The sequence below is a fragment of the Bactrocera tryoni genome, chromosome 2, assembly GCF_016617805.1.
Source record: "Bactrocera tryoni isolate S06 chromosome 2, CSIRO_BtryS06_freeze2, whole genome shotgun sequence".
NCBI lineage: Eukaryota > Metazoa > Arthropoda > Insecta > Diptera > Tephritidae > Bactrocera > Bactrocera tryoni.
Genome location: NC_052500.1, coordinates 74075139 through 74102272, shown reverse-complemented (window position 1 = coordinate 74102272; position 27134 = coordinate 74075139). Strand labels below are relative to the sequence as shown.

Below are 27134 nucleotides of genomic sequence, written 5' to 3'. Positions count from 1 at the left end.
AATAATATACTATATATGTATACTATCTAACCATCTACTTAATTTGCTCCAGTCCACTGTAGTCAAACCAGCCGCAGAGGCACTCATATGGCTGTGTTTGGCGTATGTTATGTCAAGTATAGTATATTCCATGTCGCAAATTGATTATATGTATTTGGTAACTGATTATGCTTCGTTGGTTAGAGTTTTCAAAAGTACATAAGTAAATAATATTCCATAGAGATTTACCGTTAACACAAAGCACATAATGTGTAGTCATGTAATTAAATACTAAGCACGTGATTTGGCGCAGGTAATTTGGTCTGCATAACGGTCATAACTTGTATATTTATATACATACGCAATCATATTTTTGGATTAGAGTACTTACGATGCCACGATGATTGTTTAGAAATGATTATGGTTGAAAATAACGGCGTATAATGGAGTAATGTAGCGCGTGCGTCAAACTAGATTACATTTAATTAGTATTTTGGCAGTCAATACACCTTCATTTTGGGAAAAATGATATTAATTATGATATCACAATAAGGCAAAAAGAGGGAGCAACGCGACGAACTACATAACAATGTGAGGTTTGGTTAAATTTATGAACATGGGAATGTTTGGTAGAAAAATAAGGTGGTAGTTATGGGTAAAGATCTCGGACAAAGCTAAAGAAAAATTAACCCAAAATCGTAAGCTTAAATTTTGCGAACTTTGCTTAGCTGTCGTGTATATCTCCTCAAAATTTTCAGCTATGTCTAACTGCCCAATTATAAGGGTCTTATAGGAAATTATTTTAATCTAAATTTAGCAATCATGAGTAGACGAGATAAGCTTAAAATGTAAACATTTAATTATTCCATCCATTACTATATATTTCAGAATAAAAACAAAATTTAACCAAAGTCGACATCATAAGAATTTAACCGCTGCAGACGGTTCGTGTATGTAGTGTTCTTCTTAACAGATCAGCTCAAACTCCAACTCTTTAGAAACAACGCCCGTATTAAAAAAAAAGTATATATTGGTTTATATGATATATCCTTATCCTTAGCTCCTTTATAGCTATCTCGATAACATGCAAGAAGCTTACGATAATGCAAAGTTTTAGCTTGTCATAGTATTTGTATTTTGCATTATGTTTGGAATTTATGGCAAGCAACATATCTTAGCTTTTTCCAGTACCGTTCTTAAAGTTCTCGACTGCGGACATCATTAAAATCCTTTTTCTTTCAAGTAGAGAATACTCCGTTTCTATGTTTTGTGCTATGAGAGAAACCTAAACTATTTTTGTGAACTAATATCTTTTGCTAAAATCTCGAAATGATTCGAGATCTTGAAATTTAACTATAAGAGCAACTGAAGCTATTTTTATGTAAACTTTTGGATTCCGAAAATGTCTTCAACACATACACCCCACCAGCGCAGCTTGCGATTAGATAATGGTGTACTTCCGATATATCAAAGACAGCAACCAAGTTTTTGAATTTTGGTATGGAACTTTGTTGGGCATTAAGTAATAAAAGGTTTTTTTGAAGATTGCTTTGTAGAGTGCCTGGATAGAAATTTTATTACGGAGAGGGCGATACAAAACATACATGTGGGAAATACGATGGTGAGGAGTACCGCAAAAAAATTACAGCATTTCTCTAAATATTAGTATTTGGTATTATTAAATACTATTAAAAGATAAATGGAAGTTCTATGAAAGTTTACATGAGAATAGTAAATTAGCAGAGCTAAATGAAACTTTTGAAGAGCATACATTTCTTGCTTAAGGATAAGCATTTTAAAATTTATTACCTTTTAAAAAGCCTAAGCCGTTTTCTGCCGAAGTCAATAAAAAAAGTCGCATTGTTTTTAAAATATTCATCACTCTTTTATTTTACTTTTTCAATCAACTCTCCGCTAACACTTTTTCAATAACTTAAAAACTACTATAACATAAATTAATCTGCACATATCGTCTCCTAAAATGCAAAATAACTTAACATCACTTTACATAAGACGAGGGAAAAACTATATAATAGAAGACACTGATATTGAAACAAAAAGTGTGTTTTGGTTATGAAATGATTATATATTGGATATATTGGTCAGCGGAAGCTTAAAAGTTAGTGATACATACATATATCTATATTATACAATATGATGTAGAAAAGCGATAAAAAATTTATTTCAATTTTTTTTTTATTATGCAGGGATTTGCATGATGCACTTGCCTTGCAAGTGCCGATATGTAATATGAATTTCAATAATATTTTTTCGAAAAAACTTTTGAAACATGTTTTTTGTAATATTTCTTTTTAAATGTCCTATTTGTTAACAAAGCAATTTTTCTCTCTTCTATCAGGTAGTTAGGTCAAGAGTGCAGTCACAACAGCCGTCGTCTCGAGGCCTGGCGTTGCAACGTCACTCAGCGAACGGCATCCAAAAAATCACCGTCTTGTAACAAAACTTTACAAATGTGATCGTGTCCTATTATTGCGGTGACCCAAGTTGGTGTGGCACTACCTAGTCGCTTCATGGTACTTGTCGTATGAGCAGGGTTAAAGTTGTGCGATGACCGTTTTGTGAGGCTATAGTGGCGCAATCCTGTTTTTGGTGGAAGAGAAGACAAGAAAGTTAGAAAATAAGTTGACTCTTTCGCTGTAGATTTACAAATACGGTTTTCTAATGCTAAAATGTTAAATCGTAAAATTCTGAATAGCATTGCAAAACGCTGGTCAATTTATTTCAATTAATTAGTAAACTAACCGAATTAAAAAATAACTGAATGGTCACTTCTCTGAAGTAGGCTGCACTCCGAGTCAGTAGATCTGCTATAACCTTATTGGCTGCAACCTCGGCGTGGAAAACAATGCAATACCAGTAGGTCAGGAAGTCTGAAGCTAGAACTGATAGAAAGCTACTGACAGTAAACGCTCCCACAAACGTTCCCCACAAGCTTCGAGCCATCCCTTATCCTCCAAAGTCTTCTTTCCACCCATCGAACTAATAATATATAGCTCTACAATACCCTTTTAATATCTCCGATCTTTAATATTATCTTATTTTCAAACAATACCTAAATTTGTAGGAAATGAAATATTTCCAAAAATTAAATGCAAATTGTTTTCTATTTAGTCAAACAGTTACTATACTCACCTTGATGATCTGATTTCCGAATAGAGATACGCATTCGCATTGCTGCCAGTTGTTGTATCATACCAAGCGAAATGCATTAGCGAGTCATTGAACACATCTTGGAACATTAAGTGTACATTCTTCGAAAGCCAAATTGTATTATTTAAGTGCAGGATTTCTTCTACAAAGCACAAGAAGCAGGCAGCGGCTGTAGGCATCAGCAGCAGGAGCCGTAGCAAGGCCAGCAACAACAGCAATGATGAGTAGGCCGGTGAAGAAGTTGATTGAGCAAATGGTCATCGAAGAACGTGTTGAACGCCGCATATTTTTGGTATTCCAATTACGTTCTACACTTTAAATTCATGTGTGTGTGTGAAAAGCAGTGCGGAAAGATAGCACATCCAGTTAGACATTGATCATTGCTGAGCAGGTGTGTGTCAAAAAAATGGATTAAAAACAGAGAAGCAAGAGTGGAATTAGAATTTTTTACTTAAAACAATTTAAAACTACGCGCAATCATAGAGAATGAACGAATGAATTGAAATGAGATACGAAAATGAATAAAACAGCAAGCCAGCTGATCGGTGCTCAGCAGCCACTGATTATACTCACCTTCATATAGCCAATCGGGTATGCCGTTGTAGCGGATGCCAGGCTCTGCATCGCGCGTTAGCGGTACACATGATTGATAGAGCGTGGTACTTGGCAGTAGTAGAGTCATAGTTATAGACCAACACCAGCACATTGCCACCGACTATGGTGCTGGTGGAGGTGTTGCTTGCATTGTTTCTGTCAGCCGCTTGAGTGGCTACGGAGCGGGCATAGTGTACCATAGATGGAGCCACTCATCGCATCGATTTTCAATTTGATGATTTCACTGGAAGTGCGGAAGAAATACAGTGAGAGAGTGAATGAATTGAGAAATCATAAGCATGTGTTGTGTTGCGCTGCGGAAGTTCAAACTGTTGTTTGCAATCAACAGTTTGTTTTTTGTTTGTTGTTATTGCATATTTATTTATAGCACAATATAAATATATGCGGGCGTGTGACGGATAGCGAAGCTGAAAATACGGAAATAGAGTGGCAACGGAAATGACAATAGCCGAGCACCTGCCTTTTAGTCCGTTTACAAGCAGATATGAATAGAAATTGAATAAACTTTTCCAGATAAGCCATTGATTGGAAACACAATTTATGGTCATTTCTCTGATTGATTGGGAGAGAGAGGGGAAAAAGGTTGATTAAAGCACAAAAAATTAAACAGTAAATGCAAGTAAAATAGAAATACCTAAATTATTGTTAGATAAACGCCACTCTAAATGTGGCCTTAAATATGTGAACCAAACATAACTACAAAGTTTATGTTCACATACGATATATAGGCAAATATACTTGTAATACACTTTTAATTTATACAATTTGGAAGTTTTCATATGCATAGATCAGAATATTTGACCATGGGGCAGACAAGTTTTAGACCTGCAGACTTTAACTACTTATAAACATGAGGTTATGTTGTGAAAGCCTTATTGAAGTAACTATTACGATATAGGCAGTATTTTCGGACTAAGTGCGATTGGAAAAATCTGTAAATCCCGAGTTTGATGTAAAAAAATATGAACTAAATAAGTCTGCACATCTATCGGTATGTCTGAACGGTCGTGAACTAGATACGTGGCTTATGTATGTAGATATATGTAGGAAATTTATTTCTGAAGTAAATTGTGAATAATACAGGACGCATATTCGGGTTTTAGCTAGCTAGGATACTGTTGTTGGGAGATCTTTCACTTATCTCGTGAAAACAGACTGGTTACTATAGCAATGCAGTACCCAATAAAGCCGTAAGCTTCTTGTCGTTATTTAATGTCGTTTATATGCGTATTTATAGTAACAAAATCTCTCTAAAATTCATTACGAGCAATTATTTGTTAAGAACCTTAGAGTTTGATGACTAGTTTACGATTAGAACTTAATTAGGTTTAAAAAGGCCTGCTTCTCGGCAGTTCTTCTGTAAATAGTTGTATTAGAAGGTCTCCTTCGAGATATCTTAATGTGTTGTTGCTATATAGTACGGAATTAAAACAAGCGTCGACAGTTTTGATACAAACAGTAATTGGTATTATGAACGTTAGCTTCCTAAGGATACTTAGAGATGTTTTTTGTATTGATGCAATGAACGTATAGATCTGAGTTTATTGTTTCAGAAGGTAAAGAAGGAAGTTAAGTTCGACCATCATTTTTACTGAAGGTAGGTATTAAAGGTTTCATGGAAAAGCTTCGTTAGTCTAAAAAACGGTATTTTTTTTTATAAAAGTACATTTATTTTAAAGTTTACTTTTATCTTAATAAAGATCTCTTGACAATCCCATCAGTGTAATAAACTTCAAGACCTTCTCTAGGCGGTATTTGAAGCTAACGAAATATGCTGAAAGTAGATAGAATCCTAGTAGCCTCAAGGGCACTCTTAATTTGAATAATTTGTTAACAAAAAATACGAGCAACTGGGAAATCTTAATATTTGAGACTACTGTTTTAACAATTTAACAATTTCTTTGTCTCACTTTCGCCTAAAACTTACTTTCGAAAATCATAGGAAAGGAAAGACGAACTCTTAGGCTTGAGGTTCTTGATCATTTTCTCACGATTAGCTCGCGAAACAGAGTCGAATATTTTGTAAGTGTACACAGTGTTTTTTTGATAAGCCAATTGGGAAGTACAATTCTCTCTCAGTCTAGTTTACATCCGAAAATTATAGAAAAGGAATGGAAAGTACAATTTTGTCTGAGTCCAAATACTGCTTGGTATTATGAAAACTCGGTGAACATCATCTTAGTAACCTTTCTCCGCAATTATTTTTATTTATTTCATCTCTCTCTCTCGCTTCTCACCTCGATTGTATATCGAAGAGCGTGTAGTGCGATATAGCGTTTATTCGCCGATATGGAGAATGTACTACTGTGCCCAAAAATAAGGTGACATTGTATTTATTTTGAAAATTCTTTATTTATTCTTCCAAATCAATTTCATCCCCTTCAAAGTAATCCCCTCCCGATGCAATGCACTTCCGCCAACGAATTTTCCAATCTTCGAAACACTGGTTGTAGTCACTTTCCGGGATAGCCTTCAGTTCCGTCTTCGCTGCCGCTTGAATTTCCTCTATCGTATAAAAACGGTGTCCCCGGAGCGGTCTTTTGGGCTTGGTGCACAGCCAGAAGTCGCACGGCGCCAGATCAGGTGAATACGGTGGGTGCGGAACGATATGGGTTGAGTTTTTGGCGAAATGATCACGAATTACGAGGGCAGTATGGGATGGTGCATTATCGTGGTGTAAAAACCCAGAATTGTCTTTCCACTATTCCGGCCTTTATAGGCGGATAGCGTTACGCAAACGACGCACAACGTTCAAATAATATTTCTTGTTGACTGTTTGACCGCTTGGAAGGAATTCATAATGCACAACACCACGATAATCGAAGAGTCCACATGACCTTGAATTTGAGCGACTTTGGCGCGATTTTTTTGGTCTCGGCTCTCTTTTGGCACGATATTTGCTCGATTGATCGGTTATTTCGGGGTCGTAAGCTTAGATCCAAGTCTCATCGCCAGTTATATAATGCGTTTCATGACACCCTGGTAGTCGGAAAGCATCGTTTCACTCACCTCAACGCGACGCCTTTTTTCCAAAAAATTCATTGTCTGAGCCTTTCGGTATGCCAACTTCATCAGCAAGGTTAATCGACGGTTTTTCAACACCAAATCTTTGATTTATTGAATGTGAGCTTCGTCGGTTGAGGTTGATGGTCGCCCTGGACGCTCTTCGTCTTCGACACGTTCACGGCCGGCTTGGAACTCACTATACCACTTGTAAGCATTTTTTTAGACATAGCCTCATCACCAAAGGCTTTCTGCACCATCCTCAACGTATCCGCAGCAGAAAATTGATTCCGTAAACAAAATTTAATGCAAATTCTTTGCTCAACAAATTTCGACATCGCAAAAAACGAAAAGCTCACTTTTAGCAGCTCACAAAACGACACGTATTTCAAACACTAATGAATATTTTGACATGAAATTTGACATAAATGTGACTGACAGTACTACCAACCTAAAAAAAATAATTCTCCAAATCCTTCGACGCGCGCAGTTTAAATTCAAATGTCACCTTATTTTTTGGGCACAGTAGTACATACATATATTGTGACAAATGCTTTCTGTAATCAGAAAGATGAATGAGAAATGCTGGTTTACCTAAATTTCTGTTAATTTATTTAAGATACAAATATATATTTCGAATGTGTGTGTTTTGAAAAATGTAATTAAAAATTATTTGCATTATTTTGCCAGAAGCATAGTAAACCAACAAATAATAAATATAAAATAATTTCTGTATTTCTTCTTTTGTTTTTTTTTTTTTTTTTAATTTGCTTCGGTTTTCTGCTAATTTTAATACCTTTTTAAATAGTTAATGGCTCATAAAGCATGTTTATTATTGTCACACTATTATTTATGCGTTTTTACTGCGTTTATGCGGTCTTGCGGCTATTTGACTAACCCCACAGGGCGTTGCTGCTGGCAAAAATACATTAACTTTCATATACATACGATACGTACCACTATGTACTTCGTGCCATTTCGTTATGCGGCTATATGTTTTGGTTTTTACTTTTGATTTTAATTTATTAATTATTCATTAGTTGGTTGTAAAGTGCAATGCATATATTATGCTAAATAATAAATTAGCGCTTTTTGTTGGCTTTCAAAAGTAAATGGTTACCAATTAATTGCACTATACTTCATTAAACATTTGCTAGTTATAAGTTAAGGAAAAGTTTATTTATTTTAATAGTTCTAGAATATTTTAATATTAGTTTTTTTACAGTAAAGTTCACAGGTGCATTTCTTTTAGTAAATATGTGTTCAGTTCGTAAGGACTAAGGTTAGTAATCCGATCTGAACAATTTCTTCGGAGATTACATTGTTGCCTTAGAAAATAATCTATACCAAATATTGTGAATATATCGTTTCAAATGTGAAAGTTTTCCATACAAGAACTTGATTCCGATCGTTCAGTTTGTATGGCAACTATATGCTATAGTTAGTCGATGTGATCAATTTCTTCCTATATTGCATTATTTTCATGAGCAATAACTCATACCAAATTTCGTGAAGATACCACGTCAAATGAGGAAGTTTCCCATACAAGCATTTGATTCATATCATTCAGTTTGTATGGCAGCTATATGTTATAGTGATCCGATCTGAACAATTTCTTCAGAGATTACATTGTTGCTTTAGAAAATAACCTCTACCAAATTTCGTGAGTATATCTTTTCAAATGTGAAAGTTTTCCTTACAAGAACTTGATTCCGATCGTTGAGTTTGTATGGCAGCTATATGTTATAGTGGTCCGATATCGACAGTTCCGACAAATGAGGGGCTTCTTGACGAGAAAATGACGTTTGCAAAGTTTCAAAAGGATATCTTAAAAACTTAGGGACTAGTTCGTATATATACAGACAGACGGATAGACGGACATGGCTAAATCGACTCAGCTCAACATACTGATCATTTATATACAAGTATATACTTTATAGAAAAGATTTCGGCTATAATCGCTTAAGCGGTTTCTACGCCAATTAAGAAGATATACTTTATAGGGTCTCCGACGCGTTACAAACTTCCTGACAAACTTAGTATACCCTGTTCAGGGTATAAAAAGTGCAGAAATACGTGTGGTTTTTACATTCGTATATTTTAAAATCTACCTGAGAAATCTTAGCAAGAGTAAGAAAGTATATAATTTGTAGGCGAAACATCATTATAATTTGAAAATATTTATATTCCAGAAACAAGTATGTTCTCAAATTGAGGTAATATCAATAAGCGGGGGATCTATCGACTGATAATAGCTCGGTTGAAGCCTCTGCCTAGTGATTTTTTTTCTTTACGCTCTATATATTTAACCACTCACCCTCGCACTAGTTCTGGAATAAAAGCTCAATTAAAAAGTCCCCGGCTTGTCAGAGTAAAACACTTCTTTTGGCAAACGTCGTTTTCGTTTATTTAACATAGTTTGGAGCGCGTTTATCGCGTGCAGTTAACTCCGATGACTGTCGACTAGACTTCGGAATGAAATGATGTAGCCATGTTTCACCCATTGGTATATTAGGTTGTCAAAAAAGTCTTGCGGTATTTTCGCTAGTTGGCGCTGAAAGCGCGTAGTTCTAGTTTTATTCGTCGCATTGGGTCATGCTATACCTTTTTGGAAAGCTCATTTCACGCGCTAACACGTGTTTGATTGATTGTCGTTTCTTTTAAGTCATTCGTGAGTTATAGCGTCGCAAACATGGAGCAAAATAAAGAGAAAATACGGCATATTTTACAGTACTACTACGATAAAGGCAAAAATGCATCTCAAGCCGCCAATAAAATTTGTGCAGTTTATGGACCCGATACAGTTTCCATTTCCACCGCACAACGCTGGTTTCAACGTTTTCGTTCTGGTGTAGAGGTGGTCGAAGATGCGCCACGCTCCGGAAGGCCTGTCGTCGAAAATTGCGATAAAATCGCTGAATTGGTCGAAAGAGACCGGCATAGTAGCAGCCGTAGCAGCCGTAGCATCGGTCAAGAGCTGGGCATGAGTCATTAAAAATTCATTTCAATTTCAATAAAAAAAAATTTAATAAAAATACGGCAAGACTTTTTTGACAACTCATTATTTAACCACTAACCCTCGCACTAGTTCTGGAATAAAAGCTCAATTAAAAAGTCCCCGGCTTGTCATAGTAAAACACATCTTTTGGCAAAGGTCGTTTTCGTTTATTTAACATAGTTTGGAGCGCGTTTATTGTGTGCAATTAACTCAGATGACTGTCGATTAGACTTCACAATGAAATGATGTAGCCATGTTTCACCCATTGTTATATATCGACGCAAAATACCGGGTTTATTACGCTTCAACATCTCTAAAGACTGCTACGAATCATCAACACTTCTACGTTTTTCCTCAAAAGTGAGTTCGCGCTGCACCCACTTTGCACAGAGCTTCTCATTCGTTAATGATATAAAATACATATAAGATATCAACAAAATATCTTTAGAGTGCCTGTTATCTCGAACCTTTTCATATTACGCTTATCCAATAAAATTTTGTGGACTTTTTATGTTTTCGTGATTAACAATCTCCTTTGGGCGTCCACTCCGTTCTTCGTCTTCAGCCTTCATTTCATTATGTCTAAACATATCAATCCGTGAGAATCGATTTTCCTGCGTCAGTGTCCGGAAACTTGTCTTCACACCAAGTGATTGTATTTGTTCCCTTAAAAAAGCAATATTTATCAAAACGTGAAATGTCTTTTAACCCATTTTTTTGACAATTACAAAGGTTGCTTCACTTAAAAGGACGTAATTCCCAAACTAATGATTTAAAGTCTAAAGCTAACTAAAATTCAAGTACATTTAACGGTAGTCTGCGATTATGTGAAAACTTATTGAATTCTGGATGAATATGAAATAATATTTCAATGTCATAATCAATCATGTCAGGTAATATAAAACAATTTTGTCACACAAATAATCAGATCTCCAGCACCAACATTAAGCCCACAGTGTAGTCAACTTTATTTTCTTCATTTTTTTATCGGAACTTTAATCCCTGTAGCATGGCTTCTATAAGTCAACCTTTCTTTTTTGTTAAAAATTCCTTTAATCGAACAAAGTTCAACTTTTATTTTAAGCATAAACTTATAGTTATTTGGTATGGAGCTGCCAATTACTACAAATATTAGCATTTCCATACAGAAAAAAGGAAATGCCGTAATTTTCGATAAAAATGAGCAGCAAAAACAGAAAGCAATTTTTTCGGCCTTCGTCGAATTGATGACTAGGCGTTTATACCGACAGCCAACTCCCCATGGACGAGTGCCGACGAACTAATGGAAAACGAATAACAATTTGAAGTATGCGTGCATTAAACTTTCACTCAGTTAAGCATTTATTTTATGTGCAAACATTTGCTCAACTTGAAGTCCCAATTTTTAGTTTTTGTTGCGCCGCGTGGCAAATGTGTAATTTCTCTTGAGCGCACGACCGTGCTTCTTTCACACTAACATACACACGCATTAACTTTGAATAAGTGTGTGTGTATTTTTGCGTACGTGTAAACTTATTTTGGGCAAATTTTTCCTTTTTTAAAGTTTTCTCATTTTCTCCTAATTCATGCCAATTTCTTGCATTCCAATGTTCGTGTAACGCTTTGTCGAGTTTTTGTAATATTTTTCGTACGTGTATGTCTGTGCGTAAAGATTTGAATCCGCACTTGCATTTATTTGCTTCACTTTGGCAACATTTGTGGCCATTATTTCGGCTACCAGTATGCGAATGTTATTATATGCCACCAGCAGCATCAAAACAGCTACAACATCAGCAGCAATATTAAGAAAAACAACAAATACAAAAAAGACAAAATTGGTATAATAAGAGTGGTAGTCAGCAAATGTGTAAGCAAATAATGAAAACGTAGCAGGTATATTTGCTGACTTCTAACAACTGTGTGCGCCTAAAAGCACACTAACGTTCTGTTATTTTCTTAAATACTATATTATATTTCGATTTTTTCATTCAGTTTCTAACGATTATTTAAAATTTGTATCCATACCTTTATTGTCGATCGACTTTAAGGGGGGGGAAGGTTTGACAACTTTTTTTTTCATTTTTTGTATTTATTTTTTCTGAACCATCAACATCTCAAGAATATTGTGTTCAAGTTTTACGTCATTCGGAGAAAAACTAACGAAGTTACAGCAGGTTGAACAACGGTACCTCCAGCTACCTGCGCTGAGTGTACAAAACTTTGAATCGATTTTCCCAAATATGTAATTTTTAAAGTCGGTGACCAGCCTACAGAAAAAACTACTGCATCAATCGTTTTGAAACTTTGTACAAATATTCTAAAAGTTGCTAAGGAGAGTTATAGTTTTGTTCACATAACGGTTGTTTGTAAGTCCTAAAACTAAAAGTGTCAGATATAGGGTTATATATACCAAAGTGATCAGGGTGATGAGTAGAGTTGAAATCCGGATGTCTGTCCGTCCGCCTGTCCGTCCGTCCGTGCAAGCTGTAACTTGAGTAAAAATTGAGATATCGTGATGAAACTTGGTACACGTATTTCTTGGCTCCATAAGAAGGTTAAGTTCGAAGAGGGAGGGGCATATTTGGACGCAATTTTTTTGAAAAAGTCCCCCGCCCCCTACTAAGTTTTTTGTACATATCTCGGAAACTACTATAGCTATGTCAACCAAACTCTACTCTCTGACATGTACGAAATATGGGTGAAATCGGTTCACAACCACGCCTTCTTCCAATATAACGCTATTTTGAATTCCATCTGATGCCTTCTCTGTATAATATATACATTAGGAACCAGTGATGATAGCGGAATAAAACTTTACAAAAATACGGTATTTGCAAAATATGTAAATGACGTATAATGAAATCTCGATTATCACTTTATAATGCGAGAGTATAAAATGTTCGGAACTCGACGTCAATTGAAAGATAAACTAATAAACTAAAGAAAGCATTTTGATTTTTTGGTTTCAGATGATCCAGTGATGCTGTAGGCTGGTCACCGCACAAAAATTTTTTTTCGAGGTGGCTGCAGAGATCGACTATAAATCCGTTATTCCTCACTATTTTTCGATAAAACTTTTTTAAGTATCCTTCAAATGTCTTACTTTCATATAATAATAAGTAAAATAAACCTACAGCAATAATTTTTTCTAAAAAAATTCACGAAAAAAGGTCTTTTTTCGACGAAACAAACCTTACGCCCCCTTAATGAGGCATGGTTTTTGAATATTTTTTATTTGGTAAATCCATGTAAGGAGCTGAGCTACTGTATCAGCCTAAAAAAGGAGATTTAATACTTTTCGATTTGCACTCGATCTCCGTCGGCGCTAAAAAACTGCAAGTGATTTAAATGTATGTATGTCTTCGAGGAATCACTCAAGAAAATTGGCATTGATGATAAACTTTTGGAACTGATTGTACTTTAGAATGCTGTAACTCAAAGATTTTTTGGAATTTACCTTTTAAATTTTAATATTGTATTCCTAAAGGTATATAATATTGATATATGCAAGAATAAAAACATATTTTTTTCCGAACGTCCACTCTTTCACAAGTGTTACCCTAAATTTCTTTTTGTTTTTAATATTTGCTATCGGTGTTTAACTTTAAATCCGAATAAGAGAACCTTCTAACCTGTAATTGTTAAATGTGTGAGATATTTTAATATAAATGAAGGAATGTTTTCTTCTTAACAATGTGATTTAATGCTAGCTCAGTACCAAGCCTAGCTCCCATATATTTATTGGAATGATTTTCTACCATTCGGTTGACTTTATGCCGTTTCTATCGCTCAACATGTCAAATATTTTAACTGAATTACTCGGAAAGATTTCTGGTTTCCAATGTTGTTTAACATAAAAAATGTTTTAAGTGGGCCGAAACCTTAATTTAGCTCCTATATTTCTAATATTATGATTTCAAATACTTTCGGTTGGACAAACTCTGAAAGACATAAGTTGAAAATGCTGACATACCTCCAATCAGTTCACTCTAACACTCTAACATAGTAGCTCAGTACTAGCACAAAAATTTTACCTTACATAAATAGTGACGTTTTTATACCCCAAGTACTAGTGGTTTCCTACATTTCACACTTCCAAACATTTCACATTTCTTAGAGTCCCTAAAAACAGACATACAAAAAAAAACAAAAATGAAAAAGCCACATCTCAGTTAGTCTAGTGTCTGCACCAGCCAAAGTGAAAACGAGATTAAATCGCTATCAAATTATTATGGAAAGCGTGTGTGGCTATGTGTGCACACTGGAAAGCCTTAACACACCTCTTCGTACATATGCGCTGGTATGTGTGCAATCCATATGGCGCAGCTGGTAATTATTTGCAATTGGTTTGGAGTTCTTGGCGCCCGCAGCTTCATATTAAATTTCCAATTCGCTGCACAATTGACGCATTAAATATTAATATACAAAGTGCCTAAAAGTATGTGTCCTTAATTTAATTGTATATTTTATAAGCGTAAGGTGAGCAGAACTTCAGAAAAGAAATAAGGAGACAGAGAAAAAAAGTAGGCATATTTTAGAGGCAAATAAAGGTGTTTTATGGATGTTCGGGATTTTCGTGATTTCAGAATAGTTTTTGATTTTATGCGCAAAATGCTTTAAAATGGTATATTATTTTTTAAAAGAAGTACTATTTAGTAAGTAGTAAAATGTACTATTTAGACAAACAGACTATCACCCAGATTTCAGCTCATCTCGTCATCTTGATCATTTATATAATGGGTTGTCAAAAAGGCCTTCGGTATTTTTATTGAATTTTTTTTTTTTATTGAAATTGAAATGAATTTTTGATGACTCATGTACAGCGCTTGACCGATGCTTCGGCTGCTACTATGCCGGTCTCTTTCGACCAATTCAGCGATTTTATCGCAATTTTCGACGACAGGCCTTCCGGAGCGTGGCGCATCTCCGACCTCCTCTAGACCAGAACGAAAACGTTGAAACCATCGTTGTGCGGTGGAAATGGAAACTGTATCGGGTCCATAAACTGCACAAATTTTATTGGCGGCTTGAGACGCTTTTTTGCCTTTATCGTAGTAGTACTGTAAAATATGCCGTATTTTCTCTTTATTTTGCTCCATGTTTGAGACGCTATAACTCACGAACGACTTAAAAGAAACGACAATCAATCAAACACGTGTTAGCGCGTTAAATGAGCTTTCCAAAAAGGTATAGCATGACCCGATGCGACAAATAAAACTAGAACTAGCGAAAATACCGCAAGACTTTTTTGTCAACCTAATACATATATTTCGATTAGTTTTAGGTGATACATACAACCGATAGGTGAACAAAATTATAATACTCAGTAGCAAGAGGTTGCAAGAGTATAAAAATTCACGACATTACCGTTGGAGTCTCTTAGTTACTGTCATTCACTCTATCTCTTTTCCTCTTCCTATTTCTCTTCTTCACACAAATACAAGTAAGTCCCATTGAACCGCTATCAATAAAGGTCATCGAAAATCATCAATTTCGCCGAATTGTCACACGGAAATCCATCAACAAATGACATCCTTGCACTACAGCACACCAAAAGCGCTTGGAGCTGATTGCCATCGTCTCTTAGTGCATTGTTTCGCCACCGAAAGTTGTCTTTGTGCCCAGCAAAAGAGCGTAAGAGGCATGTGACCGCCCCTGGTGGAGCTGAACTGAGTAGAATTCGCTTGTTATTTATTTTTTAGCTTAATTGTTTTACTTAAAGTATTTATGTAACGACAACTGACACCGAAAGCAAGCGACAAGCGACAAGCGCCGATAAGATTACTGCCACTAACAACGCAATAACAACAATTTGAGAAAGCTAAGAATACTGAGAATTACGCAAACAAAGACAAAGCATCGGTGTACTCGTACCTCGTTAACGGTATCATGTCTTATACCGTTACCAGTAAATAGAGCTCTACATTAAGGGCTCAGTTCGCATGAATTTTGTTGTTGCCTTTTTCCTTTTGTTCTTCAATCTCACTTCTATTTGCTCACATCGGCGGGTACATGGGGAGCATTTCTCTGTTTCAGTTTACTTGTTTTGTGACAGTGTGGGGCAGTGTGATCGCCTGGTGGAATACTTATCATCTTGTGGGATCAGTTAATTTGGCAAAACTAACAAATGTTTTAAGAAAAGTAAACAAAAACTAAAGTATAATGTAGACATTACTCGTTGATGTTTTTAGTTCACAGAAAGAAAAATGCAATCAACTTTTAGCTCATAAGTGGGAACAAAGTGGATACGGAGCGCTGAAGCGCTGACGATGTTAAAATGACAGTCTACTAAAGCGTATGAGCGTGCGAATGCTGCTAAAGTGTGAAGGTATATCGCAGTAATCACTCTGCAAAATCTCATAACTCATTGCACTGGTAACTCTATTCGGCAGGTCAATTAAAATCAAGTGAATTTTTCAAGAACATTTTTTAAATTTTGGAGTTGATAAGAGGACAACAATCCAACCCTAATTTATTATCATTATATTTGCTCTCTCCCGCTGGAGCATATGACCTGAATGTATGCAGTGACCCGAGGAAAGGGTTCAACATGACCAAATGTTAATTTACTTCTATTGCTCTCTAATCATGTTCAACCCTTCCTTTGGTTCACCCATTGTACTCCAAATTGATGAACAATTAACTGCTGTTCAGGAACTGACTGGATTTGTTGAAGGGAATGATTTTTTCAATCTTAACTTGCCATTGAAGTTAACAGTTTTTGGAACTGATTCTAAACCTTCCTGTCCATTAAATCTTAACTTTATTTAAACCTAGAAAAACTAATAGTTTTTTATTGCGTTGAGATCTAGTAGAGAACTTGGAGTTTTCTCCCACCACGGACTACAGAATGACTCCTCACTCTACGAAAACAAACTTAACAATAATTAATTGGTTTTAAATATATTTAATGGTGTTTATTATTTTCACAATGCCTCAGAGAATACCTCAATAATAAAGAAAATCGCATTTTCCTTTACCAATATGAATTGCATTGTGTAAGAAATATTATATATTTTTAGGTATTTGTACCTTATTTCGCTAATAAAGTAGTCAAACTAACCTTCTCATCACTCACCCAATTTCTTCTTGGGTGCCTACACTATATGTATGTAAATTCTCAACAACTTTGTAAACACTCCCAAATCCATCTCTTCATTTACACTTTCTCTAATATAGGGCTTCAAAAAAATTCTGATGTCAGGAAAAAATTAACCAAAATGGCTACGGAATCGTTGAAATTGGTAGTGTTTGGGCAAGCTTAATTTATCTTGAAGACAAATATTTGAGTGAAATCAACGAAAAATTGTCTCATGAATGTCGTCCATCTATTTTTCTTAATGACATCGAAAAAGTTGATGAAATATTGCTTGTAAATCACCGTGTGGGCACTAGTGACATAGCGGAGAATCTCAACATCTCTTAGGAAACGACTCAACACGTTTTGGTTAATATTTCCGGTATGGAGCGTGTTGCTGTTAGACTTGCACCGAAAGGAGTGAATATTTTGCAAAAATTACGTCAAGTAGAGATCATTAAAAAGAAAATTCCTGGACTTTTTGACAAGATAAGGCGCCGTCACATTCTAAAATGATTGTGAGTCACTTATTGGCCAAAAACGAAGTGAGAGTTATCACTCAGCCGCTGTATTCGTCGTATTAGGCTCACGATAATTTTTATGATAAAACCTATTTAACTTTAGCTTACATGATCTACCTCAACTTGACGTAACTTAACTTAAGTTAGCCAGGTATGCTCTTATGGAACATATTTTTATGTTTTAAAGTATTAATGTAAAATTAAAATAACTTAAACTCTTCGTACTTGACTTCACTTAAGTTAAAGTAAATTTATTTATTCCTATATTAATTTTCTTACCCTTTAGATGAATAAAATGACATAATTCTTGAAATATAAGCTCAACTTATTTAATTAAACAATCATCAATTGATTGAATAATGTTCAAAACGCCATTCAATTTATCATGAAAAGTTATAACAAGCCGAGGCTCACTCCATGAAAGCTAAATTGAACATAAACTTAGATAATTTCAAGTAACTTTGCCAGAATGGCGCATTAATTACTGAACAATGAGTAAATAATAGATATTTATGCCTTACCACCTGGAGAAATTCAAATAACATTGGCGTGGAAAATGAGAATGGGGAAGAATGAAGGAAATGTAGCAGCAGCTGAGAAAACTATTCATTCAACTTCTCACGAGCAGTTGCAATTGCGCTTCCTTGCGCTTCCTCGGAAAAGGGTGTGGTGAGGGTGTGGCGCTATGCAAAGTTCACTAACATTCAATTTTATTAAAATCGTACTAATGAATGAAAAGTTGATCCTTTCAATGTTTTGAGCCATGCCTGTCTGCCTGCCGATGCTGGTGAAGCGCGTATATGTTGGCGACTGTGTTGAATAAATAGCGAATGTTTGCACAAGAAGAAATGCGAAAGCTAGCGCAGGTATTTGCAAGAAGTTTCTCAACAATGGAAATTGCTCGATGAGTAAATTTTGTTTGTTGTATGAACGCATTCGCATGGTTGGCTGCACTACGCACGTGGTTTATCACGAGTAGAAGACAATATGCGAAACATTTATATTGTGGACTTGGATTAAATACATTTAAGAAGGGTTTTTAAGATATTTAACATAATTTTATGAAGAAAAATAAAAAAACTAGAAATATTATAAACTTCAGCTGCAGCAAGAGTATACTACCCCTGCATGCGAATTTCTGGTCGGCCAGCTTGTGTGATGGTTATATGCTATATTAGTCTCAGTAATTTCGCAGATTATAGCATTGTCTTGGACAACAATAAATGCCAAATTTCGGACAGTTATCAGCTCTAATAAGAAAATTATCCATACAAGGGCTGGATGTAGGTATTTTGCATGACAGCTATATGATATACTGATTCGATCTAATTAGTAATTTCGCAGATTATATCAAAGGCTTAATCCCTGCCAAATTTCGTGAGGATATCTTGTCAAATAATAAAGCTTCCCATACAAGAACTAGATTGTGATCGATTAAGTTGCATGACAGCCTTAAGTTATACTGGTCGGATCTAAACAATACTTTCGAATATAGTAGCTACCTTGCATAATTGCCTATACCAAACTTCGTAAAGTTGTCTTGTCAAAAAAAAGAGGTGTTCATACAAGGACTTGATTCGGAACGAATCATTTGTATGACAACATTTTGCTCTAGTGGTCCCATATCGGCGATTCCGACTATGAACAATTTCTTGGGGAAAAAACGACGTGTGCAAACTTCCATTGCGATATCTCGAAAACAGAGAGACTAGTTCGCTTATATACTGACAGGCAGACAGAGAGACGGTAATAGCTAACTCAAATCAGCTCATGGCGTTGATTATTTCTTCATATGTATCATATATGTATTTTATAGGGTATCCGACATCTTCTTCTGGGTTTCACAATCTGCGTGACGAATTAATATATTCCTTTCAGGTTAAAATCAGTAAAATACTATGAAGAAACTTGAAAAAAAAAAAACAAATTATAAAATATTTTGATCATTTACTAAAAAATAATATTTTGTCTCTCCAATTGGTTTTTAGCCTTCACATTAATATTTCTCAATTCTAAAGACCCGAAGATAAACCCATCTCATCTATTATTTATCTATTTCGCCCCTTTTTTTCACATCCACCTAATTAGCTTTCAATTGAAGCACGAAATGCCGCTATATTATGGCAAATTAATTTAGGCTGCAGTTAATTAAATTTTTGCGCTCAAGTTGCTTGCTACTTCGTGCACAATTTCTGGACGTAACTTGCTGAAATGATCTACTCACTTGAATACAAGTTTCTCTTTTTTCATGGTACAGATGACGCGGCTCCTATTATTGCTACACTTCATTATGTTTAGTATTCTCCTTTTCCTCACCATTGATTCTGAATATTAGTTAATCCTCAGATATAATGGATTTTTCTTTCTTGCGGGGTAGTATCTAATATCTTAAGCCTACAAAAATCTGTTATACGTCATTACTTTTTATTACTTAATTGCATATGGCAAAGCTCTCTGGGTGGAGCTTAGAGAGCGATATCCTTTTTCTTCATTAAATCATTTACGTTCGACAGTTTTTGTATTTATTTATAGCTGAGAAGAGATGATTAAAGTAACAATTTAGAGCTTAAGATAATTGATTTTAATCTACCTTTTTCTGAAGAAATTTTGGATAGAATAACGAAAGTCATTATATTTAGTATATGAGAACTAGAAAACAAAATGGATAAAAATTTGGATTAAGATTTGTAATGGATTGAACGCAATTATGGTATACTGAAAAAATATGGATCTATCGATTATTTAAACTTAGCAAATACAATTGCGCAGCGGAGAGAAAACAGACTGCCTACCTCGCAACGTTACGATCGACTACAACACGTGCGGGATGGGATAGATACCGAGAGTTGAAAAGCGAATTGAAAGTTGAAAAGGGCAGCGAGACGCATTTGCAGACAGAAGAAGAAAGAGGCCGAAATGCGTGAGTACAAAGAGCTTGATAAACTGGCCGACATGTGTAATGCAAAATTCTACGAAAAATACGGCGGCTTACAGAAGGTTTCAAGACCGGAGCATACTCTTGTAGAACCCCAAAGGTGATCTAGTGACCGATGCCCAGAGTATACTTAAATTATGGAGGGAACACTTCTCCAGCCTGCCGAATGGCAGTGAACGCACAACACCAGGAGAAGGAGAACCCGATTCCCCAATCGATGACGATGGAGCAGAAGTTCCATTACCCGACTATGAAGAAGTTCGAATAGCAATTGCCCGCCTGAAGAACAACAAAGTGGCAGCCGCCGATGGATTGCCGGCCGAGCTATTCAAACACGGCGGCGAAGAACTGATAAGGAGCATGCATCAGCTTCTTTGTAAAATATGGTCGGACGAAAGCATGCCCAACGATTGGAATTTAAGTGTGCTATGCCCAATCCATAAAAAAGGAGACCCCACAATCTGCGCCAACTACCATGGGATTAGCCTCCTCAACATCGCATATAAGGTTCTATGGAGCGTATTGTGTGAAAGATTAAAGCCCACCGTCAACAAACTGATTGGACCTTATCAGTGTGGCTTCAGACCTGGAAAATCAACAACCGACCAGATATTCACCATGCGCAAAATCTTGGAAAAGACCCGTGAAAGAAGAATCGACACACACCACCTCTTCGTCGATTTCAAAACTGCTTTCGACAGCACGAAAAGGAGCTGCCTTTATGCCGCGATGTCTGAATTTGGTATCCCCGCAAAACTAATACGGCTGCGTAAACTGACGTTGAGTAACACCAAAAGCTCCGTCAGGATCGGGAAGGACCTCTCCGAGCCATTCGATACCAAGCGAGGTTTCAGACAAGGCGACTCCCTATCGTGCGACTTCTTCAACCTGCTTCTGGAGAAAATAGTACGAGCTGCAGAACTAAATAGAGAAGGTACCATCTTCTATAAGAGTGTACAGCTGCTGGCGTATGCCGGTGATATTGATATCATCGGCCTCAACAACCGCGCCGTTAGTTCTGCTTTCTCCAGACTGGACAAGGAAGCAAAGCAAATGAATTTGGTAGTGAACGAGGACAAGACGAAATATCTCCTGCCATCAAACAAACAGTCGTCGCACTCGCAACTTGACTCTCACGTCACTGTTGACAGTCATAACTTTGAAATTGTAGATAAGTGCGTATATTTAGGAACCAGTATAAACACCACCAACAATGTCAGCCTGGAAATTCAACGCAGGATTGCTCTTGCCAACAGGTGCTACTTCAGACCGAGTAGGCAATTGAAAAGTAAAGTCCTCTCTCGATGAATGCAAAAGCTAAAACTCTATAAGTCGCTCATAATTCTGTCCTGCTATATGGTGCAGAGGCTTTCGCGATGATTTGGGCAACCGATGAGTCGACGTTACGAGTTTTCGAGAGAAAAATTCTGCGAAAGATTTATGGTCCTTTGCGCATTGGCTACGGCGATTATCGCATCTCGATGGAACGATGAGCTGTTCGAGATGTACGACGACATTGACACATAGTTCAGCGAATTAAAAGACAGCGGCTACGCTGGCTAGGTCATGTTGTCCGGATGGACGAGAAACACTCCAGCTCTGAAAGCTTTTGGCCCGACGCAGCAACCCGCCGGGGGAAGCAGAGGAAGAGGAAGGCCTCCACTCCGTTGGAAGGACCAAGTGGAGAAGGACCTGGCTTCGCTGGGAATATCCAATTGGCGCCACGTAGAGAAAAGAAGAAACGACTGGCGCGCTTTTGTTACTTCGGCTATAATCGCGTATGCGGTGTCTACGCCAATTAAGAGGAAGAAATACAATTGCAAAAATTTATTCTAAAAATTTACAAATTAAGAAAAATCGTTAACATCGGCTGCACCATCTTCATAAATGAATTTATTATCTTCATGTCGAATTAAGGTTATTTAATAAGGAAAAAGCAATTTGAGATTTCAGCTTGTACGGCAGCTACATATATGAAAATGCTAGAGTGGTTCGATTTTGGTCCGTCAAATGATCCGCTTTCTTGGGAAAAAATGTGTGTGAAATTTCAGATTCATGTCTCAAAAACTCAGGCACTATAGTTTATATACAAGCCGAGAGACAGACGTGGCTAAGTAGACTTAGCTCGTCACGCTGATAAATGATGTTGTGTAAGTTACAGTTGGGACCAAAAGCTTCTTTACACATGAAAAGAGAGCCTGTGTGAATAACGGAAGTTCTAACTCGACTTGAGTCAACCAAAGAGACGGAAACCACTATTTTATGTTTATGGGGTCAGACCAAGGTCTGAACCGATTTCGTTTCTATTTAAGGTCAAACCACATTCTGGCCAATAATTCATGATGCCTTTATTTTCTTAAAAAACCACATGTATTGACCAATTTATCCGGTACGAAGTCCATTAGAAGCTTTAAAATCCTTGTACTGAATATTCTGGAGACTTGGAAAAGGTCGGGACTGATTTGATTTACTTGACTTTAACAAAAGTATATAGAAAATATTTTCACCCAATTGTGTAACTCACATTTTAAGCAAAATACTGAGGTCCAGTAGAATAACGAAAATCATTATATTTAGTATATGAGAACGAGAGTCAATCATGGCTATGATTTGGCGGAGATACTACTGTCGCTTAATTTTGTTATGATATCTTATAGAATTACTAATAATCAGGCATCATTTTAATTATACGTTTGACTAACGACTGTCAGTTGAACAAAATTATTACACATTGTGATAAAAAAGAACCCAGAATTTGTAATTAAATTCCTCGAACAAATGATATTTCAAAAAAATGTATTTTCTTAAGAAAATATATCGAACAAAGAATTTGTCTCAAAATTTGTATTTCTAACCAAATTTCGTGTGCGGAATCGTTGCAAAAGTTGGAAAATACTTACGGTGATTCAGCCTACAAGCCTACGAGTGTTACAAAGCCTTCAAAGACGGTAGAGAGATCGTTGTATATCTTCAACGTTCTGGACAACCCCCCTTCATCTGATGAAAATATTAAAAAAGTGAAGCATTTGACACCTGAAAACTGTCAGGCAAGTCTTAGAGAGAGGACAAGAGAGCTCGACATCGCTAGCGAGTCCATTCGAATGATTTGAGTGGATTATTTGCCGGTGAGACTTGGATTTAAGAACTTGACATGGACAGAAGTCAATCATTGGAATGAAAACCGTTTTCAGTCAACCGAAGAGATAAAACAAAATTCGCTGAAGGCGCTGAAAGCCATTCCAAAAAGTGCTTATAGAAACTGTTTCGAGGACTGGAAAGTGTATTACTTCTGGTTGGGATTACTTTGCAGGTGACAAAATAAATGCCAATGAATAATAAAATATTTTTTCGTTTCATTTACAATTTCCGAATACTTTTCTGTCACAATGTAGAACGCTGTGAAGAATAATATTAATAGCCAAAAATTAATGTATCTAATCGAATCGTCGAACTAAGTTATATCCACACGCAAAGCCAAAACAATAACTAAAGCTAAAAAGAAGTATTCAATTTTAACACAAAAGTTATGCCGGCCGACTTTACTCCATTTCCACTTTACACGCTGATTTTCTTCTCAGCAAGTTTATATACATATGTATGTATTTTTCAACTCGCATTTAGTGTGGCGTTGCTGCCAAACCCGCGAGTCCGCCTTCCAAACAACCAAATTTTTTTAGCGAAAAAACTACTATATATAAGTGTATGTGTGTGTTGGTGAGCTGAATAGCATTCCAGTGAATGCAGTTGATTTGTTTTTAGTTTCGAATTTTTCGGTTTCGGTTCGCATTTGTTGTTGTTGCATCGGTAATGCGTTCTCTGAAGTTGTGCCGTACGCCTCAGTCTTTTCCTTCGCTGATTTCGTTAAAGAGCTGCAAACTCGTTTCGTGAAAACAGGCTGTGTGACGATTCGTGAAATGGCAAAGCAGACGAGAAAGAAGTGAATTGAAAATAATAAAAATTGCCGTAACTTATCTACAATCGATTTATAGAACTTTATCGCTAATTTGTGGGTATAACCGCTGGAAAGTTGTGAACTTTTGACGTGTGGCTGTGAAAGTTTGTTCACTTTCCTTTTGGAGAATTGAGTACTTGTATGGCTTTAGTGAGGATTATAAACAAATTTTAAAATGTGATTCACTTCAGTTATACTATTACAGATGCATAAATATTTAAGTCAGTTGGTTTATTTTCCTAAAATAAAGAGTTAGAATTAATAGTTTAGAAAAAGTATTTTATTAAGGTAGTAGTGTGGTAACTTATGCCAATTTTCATGACTTCATTGGAGGGTGGATTTTTGGAGGAAAATAAAAACCAATTATTTTGAATATTTAGAGTGTTTTTATTCATATATTGAAAATATATAAAAACAATTTATTATAAAAAATTTAATACTTTATTACTATTATTATTGTCACTCGAAGTAGGAACGTCAAAAAAATATACGTTGGTGGTCCGGGTGATTTTGGCTCTTGACGATATCTGAAATTAAATATTCTTGATTATTCTTTACCTGTAGACAGGACATTCTGGTCGGAACTAATGAAGTTAAATTTCAAGAGTAAATAACAAAATGGCGGACTTTGAAAAAAAAGTCCTAAGAAAGGGTTGTAAAATAAAAAGTTTGGGGTAACAAAAAAACTTTCGTTAGTACCGAAAGCAATCGGTTCAGTAGAAAAAAAGTTAGGACCTTGGCCGACCAGAAAAACAATGTTTTGAGAAAAACGAGTTTAAATTTCAACAACTCCGAGAGAGAGGACTCCGAGGCGCTCTAGGAAACTCGTTAGAACTCCCGAAATATTTCGAATTTCTGTCTGAAATTTTCACAGTGTACTCTCAAGAGATTGTACTTTCAAATTAAGCAAAAAAAAATTTTCGATTTTTTGAACCCAAGTTAGCAGACCACTACCTTAAAACAAATAAGGAAGTGTATAGTTCAGATATAACCAAATAGTTCATACGCTTGCAATTTGCAGGTATTAATTCCCGGATAATACCTTCAGCTACATAAGGCTTATTAGTTGTATGGGGTCTAGGGTAAGTTTTCGCCCGATTTTATTCATTCTTACCATAAACATGCACCGCTATGAAAACAACACGTTCTCTCAAATTTATAAAGCTAACTCACTTGCTGACCTATATATGCGGTACAAAGTCAGCCGGAAGTTCGAAAATCTTTGTATTAGATATATGGGAGCTAACGGAAGTATTGGTCCGATTCAATCCATTTGTTGCACATAGCAGCAACGCAGATACCACAAAATCATAGTAACTAAAAGTTGAAGTTTCCGAATAAAGAAAAGCGAAAAATAATTGCAAAGCCATAGCTAAAATTAGGCAAATATATTTTTTGGCGCAAACGCTGCTACTTTCGCGATTACTGATTATGTTAGTTGCGGCGCGGTGATTTATGTGCAGCCCTGTGCTTTGGTTTCTATAGCGTTGCATATGTATGTATGTTTGAAGGTATGGGGATATGGAGATATGAAAATATGCTTGTATGTGTCATCTGGTGAAACTTCAAGTCTGCTAGTTTGAAAGGGCAATTTATCATTCTGAATGCACATTTCAACGGTCAATTTTCCACTTGAGAAGCTGCGAATGGAAACAGAAATTCTGCAAGCGAATAATGCAATTGATAAAAATGTCAAAAATATGCTAAGCAGCATCCGGCAAGAGAAAATCGAAATCAATCGAGGTTGTGCGCAGTATCTTTAAGTACAACCAAACTCTCATCGTCCAACCATGGTGAGTGTGCGCCAATTAGATTTAATAATAGCCTGAATAATTGCTTACAAATTAATTACGCTTACTGGCATTTGTGCAGCTGTTACCGTTATTGCGTTATTATTATTAGTGTACGTTAACTTGGCATACATTTGGTTCTTTTTGCCTATAATCAAATATACACTTCCTGCAAATAAACTTTACAACGCCCACGGGCAAGGTGTAAAATTAATAAGCGCGCCAACTCGCAACGGTAACAATAACGTGACGAATGCCTTTTCACACACACATATGCACACAGTTATATTTATAGCAGGATATCTTTGCGCGCAACGTTCTTTATGTGTTTGTGCAGTGTTCGCGCCTTCGGTAACACGAGAATGGACGCTTGAGCCCCTACAACTATTCGCAGTGTCCCGCACATCGTGTGCATTGAAGCGCGAAAAGGTCACTTTTATGCGCTTGGTTGGCGCGCGAGAGGCAGGGCAGTGCGAAGTGCTGGAAAAAAATTAATTTTTGCTACTCACAAATTCACGCTCATGCAACTGGCTGGATAAAACATTAAAAACTTTTGTTTCAAAAATGTGCCTTTCCGCCACTCAACGTTCACGTTCACAATGTGGATTTATTTATTTATTAATTTTTTTCTTTGTTTATTTGGTAAATTTTCACTTTTATTTGTGCTTACTGTGTTTATTTCGTTTATTTTTAATTTTCATATTTCTTTTATTATTGAATTTATTAACATTGCCGTCCAGGCGCGTGTGTGCGTATGCGCTGTCTCTTCCGCTTTAATATATTTTTAGCGCATACTTTTAGGGCGCTAGCTTATTGCGTCTCATATACTGCAGTAATTTTTGTATATTTTAGTAGACTGAAATCTTTGGCACAATTGGGCTTAAAAACGTTGAGGCCAGAAACAAGTTTTAGCTGTACCACGTTATTACTCTATCGATTCATATATAATTTAGATGGTGGAACGCGTTTTTCTCGAAACTACTTTTTTTGAGTTGGTTGACATGATATTTCAAGTTCTACAGAACCGATTGCTTTGAAATTTGGTATACATATATCTTCTTTATACAATGCTCTATCGTGTCTGCATTGGATTGCCAAAAATTTTGATTTGAA

General features: G+C 36.1%; 1 long non-coding RNA gene across 6 annotated transcripts in view; it reads right to left on the bottom strand.

The window, feature by feature from the left end:
- Positions 1-1838: 1838 nt before the first annotated feature.
- The window catches only part of LOC120768616, a 74780-nt gene continuing 49484 nt past the window's right edge, over positions 1839-27134 (bottom strand). For all 6 annotated transcript variants that reach the window (XR_005704784.1, XR_005704782.1, XR_005704781.1 and 3 more), the window contains exons 3-5: positions 3724-3988; positions 3133-3533; positions 1839-2580 (exon numbers count right to left, since the gene is read on the bottom strand). This is a non-coding gene — a long non-coding RNA (uncharacterized LOC120768616). The remainder of the gene's footprint in view (positions 2581-3132; positions 3534-3723; positions 3989-27134) is intronic.